The sequence below is a fragment of the Solanum stenotomum genome, chromosome 9 (assembly GCF_019186545.1).
Source record: "Solanum stenotomum isolate F172 chromosome 9, ASM1918654v1, whole genome shotgun sequence".
NCBI lineage: Eukaryota > Viridiplantae > Streptophyta > Magnoliopsida > Solanales > Solanaceae > Solanum > Solanum stenotomum.
The window spans coordinates 33,219,912-33,239,623 of NC_064290.1; positions in this window are offsets into that span (position 1 = coordinate 33,219,912).

Below are 19,712 nucleotides of genomic sequence, written 5' to 3' on the forward strand. Positions count from 1 at the left end.
TTGCTCCTAGTTCATCCTGGTCCACACCACAGTTAGGAGCTACTATTGTCCCATTGGCCAAAGTACAGAAATTAGAGGCTCAGATGGCCACACTGCTGCATCACATCCAGCTGTGGATGCAAAAGTCGATAGCCGAGTCCGAGGCCAGAATGGAGCGAAGGATGGAGGGCATGATGGACCGGAAGGTCCAGGCTATTATTAAGTGTCTTGATGCTTTTGAATTGCGAGTCCTCGAGCGATCAGCCCCAGCCATAGATCTATCTACTTTGCAGGCTGAATTAGCCAGTCTTCGGACTGACGTTGATGCCATTCTTGCCGCCCCAACAGTTGAGCCTCAGGCTGCACCTACTGCACTGGCTGATGACACAATGCTGGATGTTTTATTCAGTGGGACCGTTGAGGAAGGGCTTGAGCCTACACATGTCAAAGGTAAGCGGCACCATTCTAGGCGCACTGAGGAGAGTAAAGCTAAAAAGAGACAGCGTAGGGAGAAGAAGGAGGCCAGGAAGGCTTCGATTTTAGATGAAGAGTTGCGCCATCATAGGGTGCGTGAGAGTGCTGCAGGGGCATCGAGTTCTACCGCAGTTGTAGAGGTCCTGCCTGTTGTGAGGGACGTTTTGAGCACCACTGATAGTGCTATAATGGATGATGTAGGCACTACTGAGGGTGACCCTACTATTATTCCAGCGGGCTCCGAGAAACCGGACCCACCCGCTCGTTCATGAGTCTTCGGCGCTATGCACCACTGGTTTGCTTCACCCAATCCACTATCTTTTACTGTTTTTGTATGCATTAGGGAAAATCACATCTATTTTTGTTGGGGGTGGGGTAAATGGATTGTGAATGATGGGGTGAAGTCTGAGTAACCCAACTAATAAATCCTCTTTTGGGTTTTTCTTGCCTGTGTTCTTTTTCCCCAAGAGACTATTTAATTTCTATTGAACCAGCATGTGTTAGAATTGTATGTATAGAAGCATGAAAAAGAATAAAGTATGATGGCTTATGAAAGATATACCCGTCCAAATTTTGTGATGTGTGCTAGAATTGGTAGGCTAAGACAAGTTGAATATGTTGGCTTTGAGTATGACATGATAATGAATCAACTTGATGACATGACTTAAGCTGAAACTTGAACTGGGTAATCTGATAATCTGATAATGAAACTATGTGACAAGTGTGTGTGAGAATAGTGATTGTTCAAACAGTTATTGTGCAAAACCAGAACTTGCCCGGTTACTCCTGCTAAGACAATTCACTCTAGAAGCTAGGAGGTGATCATAGACCCTTGTTCTGATAAGTCCACAAATTGTCTAAATGAAAGATCCAACCAGATAAAATAAATGCTCCATTTGATCCAAATTCTTTGAACCTAAAATTAGGCCATTTCTTTCTAAACCCCAAACTCACCTTCCCATAAATCTACTATGTTGGCCCCGGTCCATCCTTGGACATGTGCACCTCGATTTAGGTCAAAAGCCTAAGTTGAGGGTGGCTAATGTAAAAGGTAACTTCAATCTTGGCCCTGACCCGATATTGGGTATTGTGCACCTCGATCAATGGACAATCCATAATTTGAGGGTGGCTATGAAAGAGAAAACCGAAAGAAAAATGGGTATGAAAAGAGTTTGATGTTGAGAAAAAAGAGGAATGGATGTGACTTGTTGAAAACTAAAGAAAAGCATAAAACACAAAAAAAAAGTGAAAAATAGAAAGATCTACAAAACCTAAAGTCACATTCATGGTTGAAGAAAATCAAGGGAAAGAAGGTAAAACGGTAGGAGGACAAAAATAGGGCAGAAAGAGGTTAAAAGCCAATTGTAATGTCAAGGAGGGCAGAAAGTCACTAAGAAGTACCCAAATGTACCACACCTGACCCTGATCCTACGTTACAAGCCAAGAAAGTCCTATAGTGATCCTAGAGTCTAATGTGGGGAGTCTAAGCAGTGAAAATAAGGGCAAGCCTATGGTATTGAGCACTAACTGTACTTGAAGTTGTTTCTGAGTGTGAGTGTTGAGTGAATCCTTGTACTCATAGTCATAGTCATTGTGTGAAAGAAAAGGGATTTCGTTTGAAGTAAGGGCACTAGTTGCATTTTCGGAAAATTGGTACTTTGGTGATAGTAAAACAGTGTATCTAGTGTGTTGGTTGGTTGATTGTTGTCATGGTTTGATCCACAAATTAGCTTGTCGAGTCTAAGAGAACAAATTTTGCACCCGAAAAGTGAGTGGGATAGAGAGCCATATGATTGCTTGTGCTCGAAATGCTTGCTTCTATATAAGTGTCGTTTAGAGTCTTAGTGCGTCGCTTGAGGACAACCAACGAATTTAAGTTTTGAGTGTTGATATACCGTGAGTTTACGGTATTTCTAATACATTTTACTTACAAGTTGTGTGTCTGGGGCCTTTTTGTATTAGTTTTCATGTGTTTTTATCATATTTTGCAGGAAAGATGTTCAGGCGCGGAATTAAAGAGACAGCTGACAAAAATGCAGACAAGGGCATCTACGGACCGTAGTCCATTGACGCTCCGTAGATGGTAGTCGTAGATTAGCAGCCAAGGCATGGAAGGCAAATCAGGGAAATCTGACCAAGTGTGGAACCACGGTGCCCATTGACAGTCCGTAGATTAATCTATGGACTATACTGTTGATCCGTAGATTGATACTACGAGGATTCTACCTGATTTTTGAAGATTCCAAGTGTGGAGCTACGGAAGGGGATTGACGAACCGTATATCGATCTACGGTCCGTACTGCGGTTCTGTCATTTGCTTCAGAGAAGCTGATTTTTGGAAGCTGAAATATTTTCTGAGTCTTGGCAGACGAAAGGGACTCATGGACCATAGATCCATTGACGGTCTGTGAGTCAGTCTCATGAAATGAAGACGCGTACCTGTGACAAACTTTACTTATTTTTGTTTCTCTTTTAATTTAGGACTTGTTTTCTAGAAATAGGGCATGTAAACCTCGTTTTTAGGTGTTAGACATTATTAATCTATTCTAGTTCTTGACTTGGGAGATTAACTTGCAACTTTAGCAATTATTAATTTCTTTAGATCGTTTTGAAGATTTTGGAGTTGCAATTCAAGTTGAATTTCTGGGTTTATTACTCTTGTATGGGTAACTAAACTCCACAACTAGGGTTGTGGGAACCGTGAGCAATTAACAAAGTATGAATAGTAAATAAGCAATTCTTGAATAGTGTGGTGCATGTATTGATAATTCTTTTGTTTAGAAGTCTTTTTAACGGTTGCAAACGTTAGAACTCTCCTTGTTGCTACTTGCCGGAACAAGGAGGTAATCAACAAGAAAAGAATTATCAACATAGATTTAGTGTGATACTATCTAATAGGCTAGTGTCGATTGGTGCGAAGTAATAACTAAGCTAAACATCGATTATGATGTCTAATATGAGGTAAAGGTAAGGGTTAGTAAAGTACACACACGTAGCCGGACCAAGGTGCGGGGTGAAATTCTCTAGATGTCGAACCAAGGATTTAGAGATACCTAGCTTATCACTTTGCATGTTGTACACTAAGAAAGGATTGTTATTACTAGGATTACTGCGTTATGAGCTTGTGGGGAACATGGATACCCTAGTTATTTCACTCATCTTGATAACAACTAAAACTGACTTTTGATTATTGATTATTTATTGAATTCTTACAATTTGTTCTACAAACCCCCCTCCCCCTCCCTTTTATTACTTGTTTCTGGAAGTAATTTGACTAATTGAATATAATTGTTGGTTAAAGTAAAGTCTAAACCATTTTCCTCGTGGGATCGACCCCAATCTACAAGTTGGGTTCTTTACTTGATAACGATCGCTTTTGCTTCTTTAGCGAGGTGTAATTTGAGCGTATCAAGTTGCAAATACGATTTCACATTTGTGTTTTCGGCTTGCTTGAGAGAGAGGTCGTAAAACTAAGACTACTAAATCGATGGCCGGTGGTATTAGCTCGAGAGAGTGAACCCTAGTCCTTTTCCCACACACTCAACTCGAGAGAGTAAGTGGGCATAAGGCGGAGGCTGTTCTTAATGCGGCAAATGGGTGTTTGAGAAAAACCCATTTGATTCGGGGTAAGTTGTTTGAGAGAAAGCTTATCCCCACTAAAGTCTAGCCTAGTCACAAATATTCAACGAATTCTTTATCAAAAGCATGTACCCAATAGTCTAGCTTACCCTGTATTGCTATCACATCCCAAGAATACCATCTCCTTGATTAGTATTCTTTGTGTTTTCGTTGTTTTTGCTTACTTGTTACAAACCCCCATCGTTGATTGACACTCTTGTGTCACCCCTTAGATTTAATATGTTCGTATTCAATAATGTTTATAGCTATGACTAATTAGAACTAAATTTTTAGTTTCTATTAATTGTCAAAACCACTCCCTTGGAACTCGACCCCAACCCTTGGTTGGGTTACTTTACTATTGTACGATCGTTGATACTTGCATTGGAAGTTGTGTCTTGATTATGCAAACATCAAAATGGCGCCGCTGCCGGGGAGTGGTGTTAGTTGAGAATTTGTAGTTAAGTAAAAATTTTATTCTTCTTAGTCGTAGTTTACTATCTTTATTTTTAGTTTTGCTTTTCTTTGCGTTGTTTTTGTAGGCAGATACCCTGAGCACAGCTGAGGGAAATGGTAGCAAATTGGCTGAGACGAATCAAAAATTCGAGAGGGGCTTCAAGTTAATTGCAACGGTAACTCAGTTGAACGATTTGGCCACCAAAATATCAGAGGTGGAAGACCAGTGCAAAAGTCAAGGGAGGTACATACCCCCTCATGAGCGGAAAAAGTCTAGAGATAGGGAGAACAATCGTGTCAAGGACACACTACAAATCATTCTCCAAAAGATCACCGAACAAGATCGAGTGTTGGAAGAGATGAAGGGGAGTATTAAAGTGTTGAATCAGATGATTGGCTCTCATTCTAGATCGATCCAGCTGATCAGGACAATCATGAGTTATGCAGTGCCTCCTCACCACTCAAATGACCAATTGGGGTTACCTAGTAACACTAGGGCTAACCCCAATGATGGAGAGTGAGCAAGGATTTACGTCGAGCCACGATGTTAAGTAAGGCGCTTCTTGGGAGGCAACCCAAGGCCTTAAATTCTTTATTTTTGTCTTATAAATAATGGTGTGTTGATTGTGCAAGTTAAAGTGTAGAGAGTGTGTGGAAATTGCGTTTGGCGAACTTCAGGTCCATTCAGCGAATCGCCGAACAGGTTGGCGAACCCTACGTAAACCGCTGTTTAGACCCTCACTTTGAATGAAGGTCCTGCAAAACTCGGCGAGGGAAGTGATCACTCAGCGTGTCGCCGAGTGGGTCGGCGAGCAATACTAATGTCGCCGAATGGGAGAGATCTTAGTAATTTTTATAAAGCCATAAGTTTAAACTTTCAACCCTTTTCATTCTCCTTCTCTTTCGACCTTCGCAAACTCGCACCTACTTAGTATTTTCAATATTTCCGCATTCGACAAGTATTTTAGTTGATTGATGTGTGCTCAAAATTGGAATACTTTGCCGCCTAGCATTTCAGTCTTGTTTTAATCGGTAATAAAGGTTGCTTTTCCCAAACCCTGTATTTATGTTTAATATTTAAACTCTTATGCAAGTGATATTATCTGGTTGTCATGTGCTGGGCCTCTCTGATAGGTTTAGATTGTTTAAATGTCGAGTTTAATTCGTAGATCTTGCCCATTTTATCTTGATTTATGAGCTCCCTTTTGTGCGTGACGAAATGAGTTAAATTTCATGAGGTTATACGTGCGTAGTGTTTAGGTTGAGTAGTGCATAGTTAAATTTTGTTTTCGGGGGTTGCGGGGTTGAATTTGAGAAGATGGGTCAAATGTAGGCACATTGGGCTGTTTGGCGAGCTAGGTCGAGCTCACCGAACTACTCGGTGGTTTTCCTATTAAGCCCATCTCGCCTTTAAATTCATGTTATATTTTTTGTTAGTTTCTGTAACTTTCGGCGAGAAGCCTAAAGTCGCCAAAAGAACTTGTCAACTCGCCGATCGTCATCTAGGTCGCCCTTTATCTACACTCTTGAACCTGTGTTGCACTTTATCTTTCGGTGGACAAAACCCTACTCGCCGAAAGAGGTCGGCGACTCGCCGAAAAGGCCTTCCCATCGCCAACGTGCTAAAATTTTTAAGCCAATCATATCGGCAAACTCGACCTAGCTAGCCGAAGCAATTTGGCGACTCGTTGAGTCATTTAGCGAGTCCTTCTAAAACTGTGTTTAAATGAATTTGATTTAGTCTGTCTAATTTTTCCACTATAATTGCCACGCCAAGGGAAAGAAAAAAGGATTAAAATCAATGAGGATACAGCTGCATCCAAGGGCGAGGCTGCAAAACTTTCCACAACTGGTGGAAAAGGCAAGGGCAAAGACAAAGCCCCTGAATTATCACAGTGATGCCTTTTATACCAATGACCCCAACCCATCTGAAAATAAAGGTTTGGGTTCTGATGAGGATGACCAGACGGAGGCACAGAGGGCTGAGTTACAATCCAAAAACCTAAATGATCCATCTAGGATCAGGAATTCTCAGCCTACCACTCCTACTCCTCCAGTCCCAGAGCAGGCAATAGTGTTGGCACCTCCAGTATAGGGTCCCCCACCCAAGTCAATGAATAGATTAAAGGCTAAGGGGATGAGGACAATTCTTGAGGAAAAGCGTTTGTCCAAAGATAGGGTTATTGACAGGTACCCAAAAATAATGGAGTGCCTGAGACACCACAAGTCCCAAATCTTCACCAAACCCCGTGGTTCTTATATACCAAGTTGGGTCTGAGAATTTTACAATGCATACAGTGCATTGGTGCCTCAGAGGAAGAGGCTAGTAGCATCTTTCAAAGCAGTCGACTATGTGGTTGTTAGAGGAAAAAAGGTAGCTTGTGACAACAAAGCTCTCAACACAGTCTTGGGCATGTCCATGAGGATTAATGATCACTGCCAGCACTTGATCAGAACAGAGAAGCTGTATGTGATGAAAAAGTGGTTAGCCTCGCTAGTCTCAGATGATGCTCCGAAGTGGTTAGCAAAAAGAGCCCCAATTGAAAATTGAAAAGAAAGATCTGAACGTAGCTGCAAGATACTGGTTCGGGTTTATCAGCAGCACAATTATGCCATCCCAAAATGAGTCAATCCTTCACCTTGCTAAGGCAGCTTGCCTGGGGTGCATCATGAAGAAAATTAGAATAAATTTGGGGATGATTATTGCTTCTGAGAACCATATGCATGCAAAGCAGAGCCGAACCTCTCTCCCTTTCTCGATATTGATCACTGAGTTGTGCAAAAGGGCTCGAGTACCTCGAGATGCTAACAAGGATGTGGAAGTGATGCCCACATCCTCTACTAATATCCGAAGGATCGAAGCCGAGTACCTTAAGGATCAAGCAGAAAGGAAGAAGACAGCCTCGGTGGAGTCAGTGAACACAAAATCATCACCTGCAGAGGCATTTTCGCCCACTCTGGTCCCTGGACTGATGTAATTCTCACTAGAAAAATCACACCAAACAACAGAAAACAAGAAAGATAGAAGAGGAGACACAAGATAAGAAACAATTGGCAACTAAAGGATGTATTAAATCCAATAACCTCCAATCTAGATCCTAACAAGTACCAAATCTGGATAAATAGATAGACACAAAAAGAGGAAACAAAGAGCAACCTAAGGGTATATTAAACCCAAATACCTCACCTTGTTAGTCCGTCAAGAAGCACCTAACTCTTATGAAGACCTCGAGGGAATCAATATCCCAAGCAACCGTCGTTTCTAAATAAGGTTCAACAAAAGCTTACCAAGCTTTCAACACTCACACATGGAGTTTAGGTTTACAACCACAATATTCAAAATCAGTCTAAGTCTAAAATGAAACCCTAAAGGCCAATTTATAGTTTTAGGCATTATTACATAGATGGGCCAAAAAGTGACCCAAAATGGGTCAATGGGTGAGCCAAGTTGAGCTCACTTAATGGCTCGGTGATGCTCCAAATAGGTTTGGTGAGGAACTCTGCTCCTTGCCTTGGCTAGGAAGCTACTGGAACTTTGGGCGGTCTGGGAACCATCACCCAATCCACTTGGCGATGCGCCAATGGTCTTCAGCTCGCCTAGTGAGCAGTTTTCCCCTTTGTAGCTCCTTGGGTAGTTGGTGATCTTGGGAACCCTCGCCAAAGGGTTTTGGCAAGTTGCCGAAGTGCTCTCCAGCTCGCCGAATGGAGCACATTCTTCACTTGCTCCTCCTCGCTTCGTTAGGCCTCCCACGCTCCAAGCTATCATCCAAACATGGTGTTGCCCAATTGGGAGCTCCTTCAAGGTGCATATGTTCCCATGCAAGGCATGGAACTCCCTCATTGGCATCCATACATGCCAAACAGCCTCCATCCTTGTGAACACTCCATGAAAGCATTGAAGTTCGTTCATGGATAGGCTTGATGTAATCAATTTTACATCATTCTCCTCTTCTTGAAAAGGATTCATCCTCGAATCCATACCTTGCAAAACACTAGGGGGAGCAAACAAGAACAAGATCCTAATGGCATGAGGGTTAGCATTAGCAATAAAAATTTCATCACCATGCCAAGGATGCATAAACTGAACATATAACCAAGCATCACATATATCAACCAAGGGTTTGTAACCCATCAAAGCACTTAGATACTTGGTCAAGTAAGAAACATTGACAAAGGAGTAGAGCGTAGGAACCAATACACTTAAACAACCTCATATGTAAGCCCTCATTAGTTCCACATTCAGGCAAGCACAAGACCTCCCTTATGTCAAGTAGCACATAAACATTCTGAAAACTAAGTGCAAGGGCATAAACAAAGCTAACCCAAATTAAGATTCCATCCAATGCACTAGCTAACTTCAAGAATGTAGTTATTCCCAATTCATGAGCGAGGTCAAATACAATAGTATTCCCCATACAACTTGGCAAACAAACCTCATTCAAGCACATATGATCAAGTAATAACACCAAGTAAAAATCACATAAAAGAAAAAGGGTGTTATTACCATACACATTACAATTTAGACCAACACCGAGGTCAAATGGGAATGAAAAATATAGCATTGAGTCAAGGAGACTCTCATTTGCCCCATTGATTCCACTATTAACATAAAATATGGTACCCACACAAACATGAGTATCATCATATGCAAATAGATAATAGAGAAATGTGTCATACACAATGTAGGCTCCTCAATCGGATTGAAAACCCTCAAGAAGGACTTTCCATCGTAGGGAAAAGTGTCAACAAATCCATCCCAATGATACTTGTTATCTTGACCAAGCATCACTACACAAGTGCCACAATTAAATTCACTACCGGGGTCAAATGGAAAGGTGATCCATGGACTTGGACCAAGTACTTCGCCTTTTGCCCGATTGGAACTCTCATTTTCCTCAATATAAATAGATGAGCACATAGGAATTTATTATAAAATATATGTTTTTTGTATTATATTTATTAAAATATATTTTGAAATTTATTGTTACCTATTATTGAATAAACAAATATTAGAGTTGTGATCATTACATTATTACCTATTATTGAATAAACAAATATTAGAGTTGTGATTATTAATATTAAATACGTATTCCAAACATTGAAACTATTTGCGCACAACAATAACAATTATTATTATTAGACACACCTATTTATTTTGAGATTGCTTTTATTTTATAAAAAATACATTTTTAAATTCTTAATTTAGATATTTCCAAAAATAAAATAAATTAACAAAAATAAAAAGAAACCCAAAATGCTTAAATAGAAACCATAAATGATTTTCCCCTTTTCATATACAAAACCCCAAACGGCTCCAATGTCAATTTTCTCTAAATCCCATTTTCCCCAACCCTCCGCCTTCGTCTCTCCAATCGCCCGCCCTATCTTTTCTTCCATTTTATTCAGTGATTGTGTATCCGACAATTTGTCCCAATCTTTCGTATTGTTTAATGCTCTGCGCGTGGATTTTCCATATGTACTCCCTCTCTCGGTAAAATAAAATGATGAGAGGATTATGCTTTGTAGTTCAACCTTAGCTTGATAGATCTTAGTTTTTTTGGCTTTTATTTTTGAATCATTTTTATTATATTTGAGTTCTTTTGTTGTCTAATCTGAAGCTTGATTCGATTGTTTATGATATATGCTAATTTCTGTATTTCATTGTTCCTTTGACATTTTTTTTGCTCATATCTGAAATGCTAGTGGCTATATTGAAACTTTTGGGGACTTGAGTAATTATGTGACTAGTTGTTACTGTTTGGAATTATGTTGCAATCTGAGTTTCTTATCAGTATGGAAGAACTAAGCTTTATGTCATCGTTATCTTTCTTGTTTGTTCACTTGCTTATTATGACAGGTTAAAACAGTGCAAGTGAGAGAATTCTAGGTGCTAAACAATTAGATTATTATGATAGGTTAAAACAGTGCAAGTGAGAGATTTTGGGTGCTAAACAATTAGATATCAAGGAGTTCTTTTTATTCTTTACTCAATATTGAATATATTGCAATGAGAAGGTGTCTTTCTATGTTGTCTTTTGGGTTTGCAGTCATCAATCAATGTCGTTATACCAATAATCTTTGACAACTGAAAATGAACATGGTAAGACATTCAAGAATGAAAGTGCAAGATCACATTACGATATATGGAAATGCAAGGGCAAAAGTTGTTTGGTAATTGAATTTCCTCTCTATTCTCAACGACTTTGATAATATCTTTGTTGTACTTTTGTGTTTATTTTGTTTGTTGAGATAGTTACGAAAATGCACCTTGTTATGTTAGGGATTATGTGAAGAAATAGATGATTAATTAGCTTGTGAAAGTAAGGTCTGCTAAATTGTATTGCTAGATAGAACCTTGATATGAAGTGAAACAGTTTTTAGTCTACTTAATCATGTTGTTCTTGTCAAAGTATTACATTATAGTTGTCCTCTATTTTTTGACATCCCTTTCACTATAACCAAAAAGCTAAATAACAAATCAACTAGTTAAACCTTTGTTTGATTTCATGATATAGATCAAATTTTATGGTCATTGTTCTTCAACAACAAAAATAACTTTACCGTTATTGTTTTTTTACTCATCTTATATATGGCCTTATATTCATAGGGTGTTAAGCAAATAGTGTTTTATTCTTTTGATAACTTTGGTATATAGATTCTTTAATTAATTTGTGAAAATTCCATTGTCTTATAAACTAGTCAAACAAATTTTACCTCATTTACTACATACTGTCTTTGTATTGTTTGGTTCTACTCTTTTGCTAAAACAAATATTTGATTTGGGATGTGTGGAAAATGTGAAACTATTTTGTAGTCAAAAGACAAAATAAATCACTTGTGAATGTTTAGGCATAATTAGTCTTAGAATTGATATTAGGGGTTGCATTCCGAGCTTGCTATTGGGTTGATGATTGTTGCTTTTCATCAAACAAATAAGGATTTTATTAGAACAACTGAAGATAATATCAAGTTCCTCTCTCATTAACTTCTTATAATCTTTAGTCTAGAGGCTATTGCATATATCACGGAAAGTTGAAAAGTAAACCTTTGGTGCTTAATTTCAAATCATGGTCTAATATGTTCTTTTAATGAAAGTTTTGTCTCTATGAAAGTCCAATTTGAGATGGATTGAGGAGGAAAGTTTACTTTTGTTTTTGCTTTTCAACTCTTATTTTCATCTAAAGTAATTGAGACACGAATCACTAGATTTAATTTTTTTGTATTGACCGTCTTTGACCAAATGATGAGAAGAGTGGAAAACTTATAGCTGAAAGTTGTATTGATATGAGGTCTGTTGAAAGTACATTGGAAAATGCCAGAAAAATAAGTCATTTTCGGCTATCTTTTCATTTAGCAACGTAAGGTACCATAATTTTTGTAGTATTAATTGTGGTTAATGAGTAATGATAAGAGCTAAGTGTGTAATTTATACTTTAAAATAATAGTTTTAAGCTTATATAAGAATAATGATCATAAATTGTTCTAGTTTCGTGATTCTGCTATTTACATTTTTGTTGAAGTTATACATTTATTGTTGGTCATGTTATGTCATGGGATGATGGGAACTAAACTTTAAATGGTACTACAAGTTGTAAACACAAGTCAAGAGCTTCATTAATGAAGGTAAAGTCAATTATTTGGCACACATGCAAATATTTCATTGTCAATAGAAGAGTAAGAGCAGTTTGTGTGTAAATATTGTCTTGTTCAAGAACTTCTTCCTATATATCCTTCTCTTTTGTTTTTTTTTAAAAAAATTTGCTTAGTTTGATGGGGATATTTTTATTTCATTCATTTTGCTCATTCTTGTATTCAACTAGTATGTATTGATAATAAAATTAAGTTGCAAATAAAGCTAGCAATTCTATATTCTTTCTCTTTTATCTTTTGCTGTTATTTTATTTGCACCATCAACATTTCATCTAAATATGTGGTCTAACAATTCTTCTTAAATTTTCTTTGTAGGTAGTAATTGATCTATCCAAAGTATGCACGAAGGATGATGATGTACCTTTCTATAGAACACTGTAAAGGAGTATGTTGGGGGGAAGTGTGTTAATTGATTTACAGGACATTCATTCGGGCAAAATTTATTCTAGCTGAAAAATATTTTATTTTTGTGTTTGTATTTTTTATGTGTACGCACAATTATTATATGCTATGAAAGTTTTTGGTATCATTGTTTGCAAAATATCTTTAGTTGTGTATTTTTCATTGTCAATTGGGTTGTTGTAAAACATTTGTGAAGTATTATTAAAAAGAATAATGCTGTATTTTTTTTCGAAAGAAAAAGGGTATTTGTGGTGACCATAGTTAGTCACTAATACTCAGTTATTGTGGCGACAACACTTGCAACAGAATGATTTGTAGTTATAGTGGCGACAAAATTTGCCTACTTTTAGAGGCAACTAAGTCGCCACTAAAAACGTACTTCTTGTGACGACACTAATTGTCGCCACTAATAACATTTAGTTATGGAAGTACTAGCCACGACCCTAATGTCGCCACTAAATGTTATTAGTGGCGACTTTGTGGGGTTTTGTAGCAACTTTTGGCACCACAAAATGTAAGATATCTTGTAGTGTGACTACCAATAGGCTCAAAAGCATTGGTTATACTATCAAGGATTGAAACACACCAAGAAGAAGAAGTAATACGAAAACCAACACCACCTTCCTCCTCATCACATTCCTTCCCCACAAGAGTACTCTTATCTTCCAAGAAGAGATTTCCATCTTTGGGAGGGAAAGTTTCACACCATAGTGGGTTACTATAACAAGTATAGTTATCAAGAACTATACTGCTCGCAAGATTCACACCACTATGTACATCGCTAGGAGTGATTTCAGCATCTTTAAATAGGATATTGTACTTAAAGAGGGAAGGATCCACCACTAGGTAGGAACCAAAACATGCAAGTTCACCCTAAAAAAGACTCATCGTTTTTTGAAGCATTTGCAAGAACATGATCTCTATGAGTAAAGCAAGCAATTGGATCATCCACAAAAGATATTCTCAAAGAGTCACTCCTATTCAAATGATCAACATTATCATTAGTGCCACCAAATTGAGGTTCCTTAATAACATTATAAGAACCCTCAACCAGTGAACTACACTCACAAACAGGTTGATCAACAAAATCATCATTAAATAATGTACTATCTTTCAAATCACAAGTGTCAATACTAGGTGGACACAAATTGATCTTATTAGAAGAATCAATTCGGTCTTCAATATGATCAACTAGTGTATCCACACTCTTAACAAGCACATTATCAGCACATGGTAAAGAAGCAATAGGCTCACATATAGACAAGCTAACATTCACACTTTGTTCATTTGCATTGGTAAAAGTGTCAAGTGTAGATGTTGTACCATGTCGCCCGCAAGAAGGATCTTCTTTACTATGGATGCTGGAACATCACACAAAGGTGTCCATCACACCTTTAATTGTAGGCTCTTGGTTGGGAACTCGTGTTCCTCCAATCTTTACGCTTGTACCTACATGAGAACCTTTACAAAGTGAAAGATAACAAACAGGGTTAGGCTGAGATTGTGGCACCCCATTAGAAGGGATGTTCACCCTCTCCTCCATTCCCAGCCTGCCCTCCACGGGGGCCATTCGCTCTTTTATGTTCCTCATTTTCCAACTCACATGAGCAAACACCTCCAGTATGGATTCCCAAGTAACCTTCCCCTTAAGTGGGAGGGTCTCACTTCTGGTTGCCATTGTACCTAACATTTAAGACAACTCAACCAAAATAGCATACAACGTTAGCATTAGTAAAATGAACTCACAATCACTCGTGTTTGCACACCTTTGATTATCTCTCATATTGGTGCGGCTAATGTTGAAGATTGCTTATACTCAGTTGATCACAAGGTTTCAATTTCTACTCTTGGCCGGAGTGGATTTTTGTTTTAAAGAAAAATGGATGACTCAACTAAAGCAAACGGACTTAAGTCAAGAATTAACTACGAAGTAAAACGAAAAAACCACGAAAAGAAAAGCACTACAAAGAAGTGAATTTCAAGAACCAATAGTCAACAAGTAGGTAATTACAAGTTGACAATCAGTTTAGGAATCTTGCCAACGAACTAGAATCAAGAGAAAAAGAAAACATGGAATTAGAACCTGAGATCAGAAAGGGTCATGCGCCGAGTGGATTTCAAAACCCATTTTCATGGCTTAATTTCTTCGCCTAACTTGAAGTTCAGCTCGCCAACTTGAAGATAGACTCACAAAAATTGACAATCGGACAAGGCGACTCGGCGATCTGGGTGGAAGTTCGGTGATGCGCCGAGTGGATTTGGCGAACAGGGCTTAGCTCACCGAAATTTCCAGTAGACCCCTCCCAAACAAGATCAACTCGGCGACTTAGCTGCCCAAAGGATGAGACGTCGAGTGGACTAGGTGAGCCAAGTCAGGGTTCACCCAATGGCCCAAAGCTGCACTTGCAAAGCTCTGAAAATTGACCTGATGTGGTCCTCCCTGCACTTGGGACTTTAGTATTTACCCTCTTTGGTAAATTCCCCTTTTACAAACACTTTTACACTTTCTCTTTCTTCCTTTTTGGATCAAACTCTTATTTTTCAAATTTTCCCTTCCTTGAAGGTTTGAATGTTCTTCAAGAACTTCAAGAGCAAGATGAACCCAAAAATAAAAACCCTTAAAATTTTTGTCTCAGAATTTCACGAAAATTTACGTGAAGGCTCTCCTTGATGTGGGGAGAAAAACCCAACTTTTTAACCTTCAATTCCAAGCCAATTCCTTCAGATTTCAAAACTCATTTTCATCTTCTTCAAGTCTTAAATGTTGAAATCTTCAACAAGGCACCAAACTCCTTCCAATCTCAGCCCTAGACTCAATTAGGGTTGGAGAACACTATTCCAACCTTAGAAACTCAAACAAGACTCAAATCTAACAAACCCATTTCAACAATTTTGACAAAAATGAATTTAAACTCTTTTTTTTTGTAGCAACAAACTTAAGACTAGAATCGATAGAATGAATCTAAACTCGACTCTAACACCAAATGATGTAATTCTCACAAGAGGAATCACAACAAATAGCGGAAAACAAGAAAGATAGAAGAAAAGACACCAGATAAGAAACAATTGGCAACTAAAGGATGTATTAAATCCAATAACCTCCAATATAGATTCTAACAAGTACCAAATCTAGATAAATAGATAGACACATAAAGAGGAAACAAAGAGCAACCTAAGGGTATATTAAATACAAAAACCTCACCTCGTTAATCCGTCAAGAAGCACCTAACTCTTACGAAGACCTCGAGGGATTCAATATCCTAAGCAACCTTCGTTTCTAAACAACGTTCAACAAAAGCTTACCAAGCTTTCAACACTCACACAAGGAGTTTAGGTTTACAACCACAATATTCAAAATCATTCTAAGTCTAAAATGAAACCCTAAAGGCCTATTTATAGTTCTAGGCATTATTACGTAGATGGGCCCAAAAGTGACCCGAAATGGGCCAATGGGCTAGCCAAGTCGGGCGAGCCTAATGGCTCGGCGATGCACCCAATATGTTCGGCGAGGAACTCTACTCATTTGCCTTGGCTGGGAAGCTACTGGAACTTTGGGCGGTCTGGGAACCATCGCCCAATCCACTTGGTGATGCGCTAATGGTCTTCAGCTCGCCTAGTGAGCAGTTTATCCCTTTGTAGCTCCTTGGGCAGTTGGCGATCATAGAAACCCTCACCAAAGGGTTTTGGCGAGTCGCCGAAGTGTTCTCCAGCACGCCGAATGAAGCACATTTTTCACTTGCTCCTCCTCGCTTTGTTAGGCCTCCCACGCTCCAAGCTATCATCCAAGCATGGTGTTTCCCAATTTGGAGCTCCTTGAAGGTGCATATGTTCCCATGCAAGGCATGAAACTCCCTCTTTGGCATCCATACATGACAAACAACCTTCATCCTTGTTAATACTCCATAAAAGCATTGATGTTCATGAATGGATAGTCTTGATGTAATTCATTTTAAATCATGGACTATCAGGTATATCCATTACCACTGCTACTCCTGTTGATACTCCAAGTTCTTCTTCTTTTGCACTGCCTCCCAGACCTACTTTTGTTGCTGACGTTTCCCGGCCTCCACTCACCCAGGCTTCCCTACTTCGGATGGGACAGCTGGCCCATTATGCTAATCGTCAGGCTGCCAATCTAGAAGCCTCTATACCGGAGAAAATTCAGACTGCCCTCGCTGACGGTGTGACACCACTGAGCACTGCCATTGATGCCTTAGCAGCCAGGCTAGTGGTGTGTGAGTGCAACCAAGGGGCCACGGAGGAGGTGACAACTTTAAAGGTTGCCATTGCTGAACTCAGAAAAGATGTGGACTACTAGAAGTCCACCGATATGTCCATGATCTTTGGAACAGTGGAGATTCCTGATGTGCCTGAGATGCCTTAGACTGCCACAGGACATGAGGATAGAGAGGAGTAAACAGTCGATCCTGAGTCAGAGGCAAAGACTGATGAAAAGATGCATGAGGAGACTAAGGAAGTTGCAGATGAAGACTTGACCGAGACTGAAGTAATTATGATAGATGCTGATGTGTAGGCTTCCTTAACACATGTTGTTGGATCCAGTGGAGCTGGTCTTTCTGAGGTCACTCCGGGCACTGATGCCCAGACAGACAGAGCGACCACTTAGACAAGATCCCCTCTTACCTCCCTCTCTATCTTCCTTTAATTTACATTTTGTATATTTTATTACTTGCATTTGAGGACAAATGTTTTTATTTGTGGTGGGGTGAGGCCCACCTTTTTGTGTTATTCGTGAATTATGTTTTGTTTATATTTTGGGTTGTAAACTATAATTGTGTTAATACTGCTTTTGTGGATGTTTGAGCTTGTGGCTCCATGTTTTAAATTACAAAATAATTTTGACCCCTCCGAAAAAAAAATTGCCACCTCTAGAGTGTTGAATGTGGTTGTTCTTTCGTAAAAATTGAGTCTCAATTCCAATCAATACCGATGACTTGAATAGTTCTCCTAATCGAACAAACATGAATGTACGGCTACGATGAGGCCAAATGAAGTTGCATAGACAATATGTGAACTCTTTACATCTCGTTGTAACTAGCTTATTATCGAATTGAGTCTCTTTTGATGATCATTGCACACTAGCGAAAGTGTGGAAGACTTGTATGACTTATAGTGTCAATTCCTAGTGTGATGAGCTTACATGTGAACTATGCATGATAGATCCTAGAATTTGCCTCGTTGGTCCGGTTAACTAAGTGATGTTATCTCTTGATATGATCTTAGGCAACATCAAAGAGTGTGAGCAAATTTGACATATACCTTTTTTGTGGCCTACCTTGTAAGTGTGTGAACCACTTTTGAACACCCCTTGAGCCTTACGTTTCTTTGGAAGAAGCTTGATGAAAACAACGACCTTTCTTTATCCATCACCTATAATCCTCATGAAGTTGTGGTTAGTCGAATAGCCAACTTAGGCCAAAAGCTTAAGTTGGGGGTGTGGTGAAAAGAGAAGGGAAAATCAAGAAGTGCAAGGAAAGTCTCCTTTAACCCATGGTGTTGAGAAAAATGGAAACCCTCCATATAAAATAAAGTTGAAGAACAAAGAAAAAGAAAAATTGTGGAATAAAGTTGAAAAGTATAAAAGAAATGGGGTTCCCAAACAATCCATTAGAAGTGAATAATAGGACAACTTATGAGCACTAAAGAAAATGATGAAGGAATAGGAAAGGAAGTGTTGTGAGCACCACATTTCATGAGGATGAAAGTCACTGAGCCTAAATGACCAGACCTTTGCACTCATCCCATTACAAGCCTTGGAAGACCTTTGTGATTTTGAGTGAGCTGAAGAAAGTATTGATTGGAAAATACGGGAAAACCTATGGGTGAAATTATGCATTGTGTTCTGCTTTGTGAGTGTGAGCATTGCATCTGATTTCGAAGCTTTAAATTGTGAACCATTGTGTGAATATAGAATCATTCTTTGTGTGAGGGCATTTGAAAATTTTGGTTGAGCTTGAACTTGCATTTGAAGTAAGTATTGTGAGCACGAGATTCTTTGATAATAGTGAGTCACAACTTGAAACTTAGAGTACTAATTTGATCTTTGCATAAGTAAAGTGAGTCTTATTGTGTGCATTCATGATTGAGTCTTGTGTAGCACTGTTCGAGACATCCCTCTTTGAATAGCAGAACTCGAGTTTACTTGAGGACAAGCAAAAGTTTAAGTTGGGGGTGTTGATGAGTCCACAATTTGGACTCATCTAAGGCTATATTTTGATAGAATTAGTGTCCTCAAATGCATATTTTGTCTCAATAATCTGATGACAACCCTTAAGATTCAGGTATTTGGAGTTTGAGGGAAAGCATGGACACTATTTAGCAAAAAGGAACAAAGGCAACTGAAAGAATGAAGAAATGAAGATCTGAGAATCGCCGAACCCATTCGGTGAGTCGCCAAAAGGTCTTATCCTCGTCTTTTGTTCCAGTGTGCTGAGCCCTGAAGGAAAGGATCAAATCGGCGGTGAAAAGGAGTAGACGACATGTCGCCGAGAAGTTCCACGAAGTAGTACTATGTCGCCTAATGATTCAAAACACAATGATGCTGAAGGATAGAACAAGATGGCGATGAAACCTACCAAAGGGCGGATTGCCGAGTTGATCGGCGATCCCAACTAACTGCACCGACTGATCTGCTGCAGCACAAATCTTTGAAAACTATAAATACTCATTGAGAATTTTAGCTTAAGAGAGAATTTTTATCTTTGAAACAATATTTTTTAGATTTTACTTTTATTTTTGAGTTTTATGTTTGGAAAGGGTTTTGAAGAACTTGAATAATCCAAAGGGTTTCAACTCCAACATTTTGGACTTGGGCCTTGAAGATTCTTCACTCTTGGCTTGTTTTGAGACCTAAATCCTCATACCCATTTGAATGCAAACTCATTTTGGGAGAAATTTCTATCTTTTGTTCATGTCTAGCTAAAACCCCAATTCTTGGGGTGTGATTTTGTGAATATGGGTTAAGTTAATTGTTGGGTCTTGCCTACTGATAGTTTAATCGTCGTTTAAATGTGATTTTACTTAGTAGTTGTGTTGGAACTTAATGAAATTGTAGTTGCAAATACGATTTCACATTTGTGTTTTCGGCTTGCTCGAGAGAGAGATCGTAAAAC